The sequence below is a fragment of the Pinus tabuliformis genome, chromosome 4_2 (genome assembly GCF_031772625.1).
Source record: "Pinus tabuliformis cultivar Carrire ecotype Pingquan chromosome 4_2, CPIR1, whole genome shotgun sequence".
Lineage (NCBI taxonomy): Eukaryota > Viridiplantae > Streptophyta > Pinopsida > Pinales > Pinaceae > Pinus > Pinus tabuliformis.
In genome coordinates, this window is record NC_142304.1 from 464,254,848 (window position 1) to 464,262,808 (window position 7,961).

Genomic DNA, 7,961 nt, shown 5'->3' on the forward strand with positions numbered 1-7,961 from the left:
GGAAGATTTTGGATACCCTTCGTTGACCTTGTGTGGCTTCCTAAAGGTTTTACCTCAATTCAGCCTCAAAACAGGCCACTACAGGAAAACCTACATGATGTACTAGAAACCTACGAGATTCCTTATATTTCTACAGGATACAACTGAGAGCAAGATGATGGTTGCTGGAGGTGATGGAAGGCTTAGGGAAGGTGGTGGATGGGTGGAATAGAGTGATCAAATTCCAATGATCACTTAGAACTCAAAACCAAGGTTAGGAGATGGTTGGATTTGCTGAACATGCTTGGAGGAATTTCTATGTGAAATGATGAGATTGGTGAAGGTCTTGGTGAAAGTAAGGAATGTTTATGGATGGATGAAGTTGGAAGGTGGTTTTCCACTATGAGATCTCTTTATACTTCTGAAGCACTTTCTCTACATCAAACATTTATAATTGCCAAAAATTCGTGTAAACAAGAAGAATTATAACAAGCTAGACATGTAGAATTTAATGAACTAACTGTCTACTTCATGCATGAGGAAAATTGTTGAATAAAATGGAATCATGGATGAGATCTACTGTAATATTGAAGATGGAAGAGATGGTGATTAAATCCTACATATGCAAAACCGATAAAATGCAGTTTCAAGTACAATAAACTCTAAATCTTATGGGAAAATGGAAATCCGTCTTTTTGGGGCTACATAAGGGTCTTTTCCTCAAATCATGATCCCTGATGGAAGAGGTGAGGCCAAGACACCTACTGACATCATTTTGGTGCTCCTTTTATCCCTTGTAACTTTCTACTAAAGTAAAGCATAAATGGAAGCAAACTAATAAACAACTAATCAAATCCACATTACATGCAATGAAATACTTCTAAAGACAATTTAACCATGAATCTATGAAACTAAGATAAGATAAGCATACAGGGACAAGAAGGGGAGCCTTTGCTACTAGGGTTTGTCCTTAACGCAAGAGCTTCATCCCTCTAAGTTAACTCAGTGTTGGATTAAGAAAAAGCTCATCTTCGTTATCAAAACTAAAAATTACAATAATATCTTCCACAATTCACAATATTGAAAATAACTAGTGTTTTTACAACAAAAATTCAAATTCTAATGAGGCTCTAGGCCTCTCTACTTATACAGCTGAAGTCCCCAACTAATTCCTTAAATCTAGGGAGCCTCGGCTCCCAAACACGAGATGAACTAACGCTTTGTCTATCACTTGCTTGGCTGCCTTTTGATCTTCATGACTTGGCAGATTTCACTCCGAGCTCGTGTGATTAATGGAGGAATATTGGAATGGGGGAGGAGTAAATGAGGAGAATTTACCTCCTATAATCTCTCTCCCTTGTCCCATTCGAGTTTCAAACCTTAGTCTTGCCGAAATTCCTTGATTTTATCTTCCAAACCTGCATTCATTTCATGTTAGTCCACTAGGCATAATATCTCACTTTAACTCATCTCATTAAATAAAATATAATCAAAACATGCAATAAATTGTGAGAAGGCTTGATTTGACTAGCTAGTAGGTGAATTAAGGCCCATATAATTACCCAATGATGAGGCTCATCACTTCGCACTATTATAATTCATTTGGGTAATAAGTTATAGATGATATCAGAGGTAGCACCTCTTACCTCCATCTCTTTGATCTCTATGAAGCAATGCAGTAAGATCATTTCCCATACCCGAAAATATTTCTTCCTTGTCATTTTCCCTTAGGGAAAGAAGAATACTCTGGCCACATCCACATCCACCAAACAAACCTCCTCCGTATGGAAACAACAGATGGAAACGGTTGTGGAGGAGTACGAGGACAACTTCACCTCACCCATAGGGGTACCCCTATATTGTCAAGTCAAACAATCCATCGATCTGACCCCAGGCGTGTTGTTACCCAACAAACTGAACTATTGATGCTTTCTTCTGGAGAATAATGAAATTAAGGGGAAGATTAAAGAGTTGTTGCAGAAAGGGCACATCAAGCCAAGTTCATTACCTTGTGGGTGCGTGATAATGTTGGTACAAAATAAAGGTGACACCTGGAGATTCTGTATTGATTATCGAGCACGGAATAAGATCACTGTCGAGAATGTTGTGTTTTTCAAACTCTATACAGATTTTATAAAATTTAGTTTATATTAAAAATATATATTTTATACTATTATTAATATGTACTTATAATTACAAATACAAATGTTAAAATTGCATCTAACAATGGTCTTATGTTTTTTCCAAATGGTTCTTGTTTATGTTTGTTGTGAGAATTTAGCTAATGTACACTCCAGCTCTTTTTGCAAAATTGTAATGCAATAGAATTGCAATGCATAACAATAGTGAAAGAATAGCTCTCATAGTGCAGGAACGAGTTTAAAATCTAGGTTTTGAGTTTTAGATTGAGGTGAAGTTTCCTATGAGAATTTAGCCAATGTACGCTACAACTCTTCTTGCAAAATTGTAATGTAATAGAATTGTAATGCAATCCACTTGTTAAAGAATAACTAACACAATGCACGAAAGAGTTTCAAATTGAGGTTTTGAGTTTTAAATTAAGGTTTAATCGAAAATAGCCAAATCAGTTTCAATTTTACGTTTGAGTTTTAAATTAAGATTTAATTTAAAATAACGAGGGCGCATACTTATAAAGATGGAAGTAAATAGCTCTTTGTTGCGAGTGATTGAAGATTATTTTATAAAGAAGGTTTGATTTCTTTAAGAATAGATTAATAAATTTTATATTAAGAATACAAACATTAGGAAAAACAACTAATTCAAATAATAAGTACTAAGAATATGTATTTTTAAATAAAGATTAACATATTAAAACATAATTTCACCATATAATATTAACTAATATATGAAATTGCGCCCAATAAATCTATTATTAGTAAAATAAACGTAATAATATATGTTTAATAAATATACTCCATAAAATTAGATTTATTATTAATATATTATTATCTATAAATACAAATATCACAAATATATTAATATATAAAAAATTATACATTATTAGAAAAACTTCTAATATTAATGAAAATTAAGCTGTAATATTAACATTAATAAAACTTAATTAATAATATTTATGTATTATCATTAATATTCATAAATAATTTTCATAATAGTTACATTTTAGACATTAATAATAATAATAATAATAATAATAATAATAATAATAAGATATAATATTGACAATACAAACATTAACATTAATGTTATTAATAATAAGGTTAATATGATGAATAATTTCATATAATAATTATTTATGTAATAATATTATTAAATGTAATAGTTTAATATATTTTGTTAACTAGATCAAATTGTTAATGTGACTAACATAATCATTAATGTTTAAATTTAATTAACTATAATTCATCATTTTCAACCTTATTAAACACTAACAATTATAGTAGGTAGTAATTAATCATTTATTAATGTATTAAGACACACGAAGTATTAATAGTTTTATTATTAGCTAATATATAAAACCATAATTTATGAATATCAATACTTTTGATTATTTATTAATATTATTATGCTAAAGCCTTAATATAAGTAATATAAATAACAACATATATTTTTTTATATTAATCAATATAAAAAATATTAATATTAATGTTAATATATTAATACTCATGTAATATATAGTAATATTATTGTTAATAAATTAATATTAGTATTATCAATGAGTGCTTGAAATGTGGATCCTTAGCTTAAAGACCAGCAACTTTGGAGGTGACTTCCAACAACCACATGAAACTTGTACATATTCACTAAACTACTCTGATGTGGATATACTGTAATAACTTATATTAGGTTGTTGCGCACTTGATCCATCTTCTATTATATTCCTAACTCGCCTATCTTATAAAACGGGGAGAGTGTCCTCATTCTCACAACTTAGTCAATAGATCATCCATATCTTCTCTATGTAATCATATTGTAGCCCTTTTTTTGTAATGCGAGTGTTGAATATTCTATGGATTATTGGGAAATATGGTTTTTTTGAGATAAAATTAAGAGAAGTATCTCAACACAAGCATTAACATGTTGCATGACCTAAGGATTGGGAAATGAAACCTTAGAAAATAACTCGAGCACTTAATGCTAATGGAGCTTGCATCGTGCAAGTTTATATAAATCTCATTGAGGGCCTTTTTATGAGAGAAAAGATTTCAATTTTTAGATTGTTGGTGTGATTATAGCTTGTAGTGTAACCTTTGGTGCATCTAATACAACTTGGTGAGCTTGGTGAGATGCCTTGATAGCCTACAATCTTGTTGAGCAAAAATTGTAGATGGCAAATGCTCTAGTTAGGATTTAGAAGGACCTATATTGTCTTTTCTAAGGCGCACTAGGAAGACATGGTGTTAACATAGAATGTATAAGGCATTGTATTTTATCTTCATCTATGTTGTAATACTAACTCTACCCTTGTTGTCTAAAATTTTGTGATGTATTTCTAAGGATTTCACGTACATTGTAATCTATAATAAACAAATTAGGTATTTGGGGATTAAGACTGATGGGGGGGCGGTTAAAGCCACCATATGAGCTTCCAAAATCACATGGAATCTCAATATTCCTTGTATCAATCATGGTAAATCAATGATTTATGATAGACAAATTAGGTATTTTGGAATCGAGAGTGATGGGGGGGAATGGTAGAAGCCACCATATGAGCTTCCAAATTCACATGGAATCTCACTATTCCTTGTATCAACCATGGTAAATCCATTAGCATGTTCAACAACAGTTTTGTCAATACCACATTCATTCATTTACTATATGACTTGAACTTAATATTTAATGTTATATTAGGCTTTAATTTAATTATCACACAACATTCACAATTAACAACGATTGAATTTTATCCTTAGGTTTTAGGGTTTGGGTTTTATGGCTTAGGGTTTAGGGTTTATAAGACATTAGTAAATGATTTTAGGGTTTATCATTTAGGCTTTAAGCATTAGGATATAGGGTTTGGGGTTTGGAGCTTACCGTTTGGGGTTTACAGTTTGGGATTTAGGGTTTCCAGTTTAGTGTTTAGGTTTTAGGGTTTATGGTTTAGGAAAACTCTTTTGAAAATATAAAAAAATAATTAGCGTTTAGGGTTTTGGGTTTTGGGTTCAGGATTTATAACACTTTAGTAAATTATTTTAATAAACACTTAAATAAAAGTTTAAAATGATTTTTAAAATGTTTTAAAATGATTAGGGTTTAGGTTTTAGGGCTTCAAGTGTAGTGTTTGGGGCTTAGGGTTTAGGTTTTATAACAATTTAGTAAATTATTTTAATAAACACCTAAATAAAAGCTACAAAATTATTTTTAAAATGTTATAAAATGATTAAGGATTAGGGTATAGGGTTTACGGTTTGAGGTTTACGGTTTAGGGCTTAGGTTTTACGGTTTATAACAATCTAGTAAATTATTTTGATAAAATGTTAAATAAAAGTTACAAGACACTTTTCAAAAGGTTATAAAATACTTAGGGTTTAGGGTTTAGGTTTTAGGTTTTAGGGTTTATAACACTTTAGAAAATGTTTTAATAAACACTTAAATGAAAGTTACAAAACTCTTTTTAAAATGTTATAAAATGATAAGTATTTAGGGTTTGGGGTTTGGGGCTTAGGGTTTAGGGTTCATTTTTTAGGATCTAGTGTTTATAAGTATTTAGTAAATTATTTTAATAAAAACTTAAATAAAATTTAAACAACTCTTTTTAAAATGTTATAAAATGCTTAGGGTTTAGGGTTTAAGGTTTAGGGTCTATAAGGGTTCAGTAAATGATTTTAATAAACACTTAAATAAAAGTTACAAAACATTTATTAAAATGTTATAAAATGCTTAGAGTTTAAGATTTAACGTTGAGGGTTTTAGGTTTGGGGTTTAGAGTTTAGCGTTTAGTGTTTAGAGTTTATAACACTTTAGTAAATCATTTTAATAGAAATTGTAGTAATAGTTACAAAATGATTTTTAGAATGTTATAAAATGATAAGGGTTTAGGGTTTAGCGTTTAGGGTTTGGGGTTTAGGGTTGTGGGTGGTTTAGCATTTAGGGTTTATGGTTTGTAAGACTTTATTAGATGGTTTTAATCAAGGCTCAAATAAACGTTACAAAATTCTTCTTAAAATGATATAAAATGCTTAGGGTTTAGTTTTATGGTTTGGCCTTTGTGATTTAGGGTTTAGGATTTATAAGACCTTAGTAAACGCTTTTAATAAAGACTTAAATAAAAGTTCCAAAATGTTTTTTAAATTGTTATAGAATTCTTAGGGTTTAGGGTTTTGGGTTTTGATTTTGGCTTTTAGGTTTAGGGTTTAGGGTTTAGGGTTTAGGGTTTAGGTTTTAGGGTTTATAACACTTTAGTAAATGATTTTAATAAACACTTAAATAAAAGTTACAAAACGGTTTTTAAAATGTTATAAAAAGCTTAGGATTTCAGGTTTAGGGTTTAGGGTTTATAACACTTGAGTAAATGCTTTTAATAAACACTTAAATAAAAGCTACGAACTACATTTTAAAATGTTATAAAATTCTTAGTGTTTATGGTTTAGAGTTAAGGTTTTGAGGTTTATTGTTTCAGGCTTAGGGTTTAGGGTCTTGAACTTAGGGTTTATAACACTTTCGTAAAAGCTTTTAATAAACACTTAAATAAAATTTACAAAACGCTTTTTAAAATGTTATAAAATGCTTAGCATTTATGGTTTAGGGTTTGGGGTTTAGGGTGTATGGGTTAAGGTTTGGGGTTTAGGGTTTTGTGGTTCAGGGTTTAGGGTTTAAGGTTTAGGTTTTAAGGTTTATAACACTTTAGTAAATGCTTTTAATAAACACTTAAATCAAGGTTACAAAACACTTTTTAAAATGTTATAAAATGATTAGGATATAGGGTGTAGGCTAGAGGGTTTAGGGTTTAGGGTTTATGATTCATGGTTTATAACACTTTAGTAAATTATTTTAATAAACACTTAAATAAAATTTACAAAACCATTTTTAAAATCCTATAAAATGTTGAGGGTTTAGGCTTCGGGTTTTAGGGTTTAGGGTTTAGGGTTTTAAGCCTAGGGTTTAGGGTTTATAGTTTAGGGTTTAGGGTTAGGGGTTTAAGGTTAAGAGTTTAGGGTTTATGGTTTATAACACTTTAGTAAATTTTTTCAGTAAACACTTAAATAAAACTTACAAAATGTTTTTAAAATTGTTATAAAATGCTTAGGGTTTAGGGTTTAGTGTTTAGAAATTAGGGTTTGGAGTTTTGGGTCTAGGGTTTAGGGTTCAACGTTTGCAGTTTAGGCTTTATGGATTAGGGTTTACGGTTTAGGGTTTATAACACTTTATAAAATTCTTAGGGTTTAAGTTTTAGATTTTCAATTTAGGGTTTAGGGTTTGGAGTTTAGGGTTCATGGTTTCGGGTTTATAACACCTTAGTAATTGTTTTAATAAACACTTAACTAAAAGCTACAGAAAACTTTTTAAAATGTTATAAAATGATTAGGTTTTAGTGTTTAGGATTTGGGATTTAGGGTTTATGGTTTAGGGTTAGGGTTTAGGGTTAAGGGCTTAGGGTCTAGGGCTAAGGGTTTAGGGTATAGGGTTTAGGGTGTAGGGATTAAGCACCCCACCTTAAGGGGGTATCCGATATTACATATTACAAATAATGCATTCATCCCGTGGATTCTCGAGGAGTTATGAAGAAAAATAAATAAAAGGAAAAAGGTTTATGAAGAAGGGTGGAAAAGCAAAGGTCGGGGTATCTCATGTACCACAATTTTCTCCCTCCTACACTCACATACCCATGTGTGGTCTTCCCTTGTTATAGATACTCATAAAATTCTTACGGATTATGGTTTAGGGATTAGGGTTTCTGGTTCAAGGTTTTGGATTTAGGGTTTACAACATTTTAGTAAATTATTTTAATAAGCACTTAAATAAAGTTACAAATAGCTTTTAGAATTTTATAAAATTCCTAGGCTTTA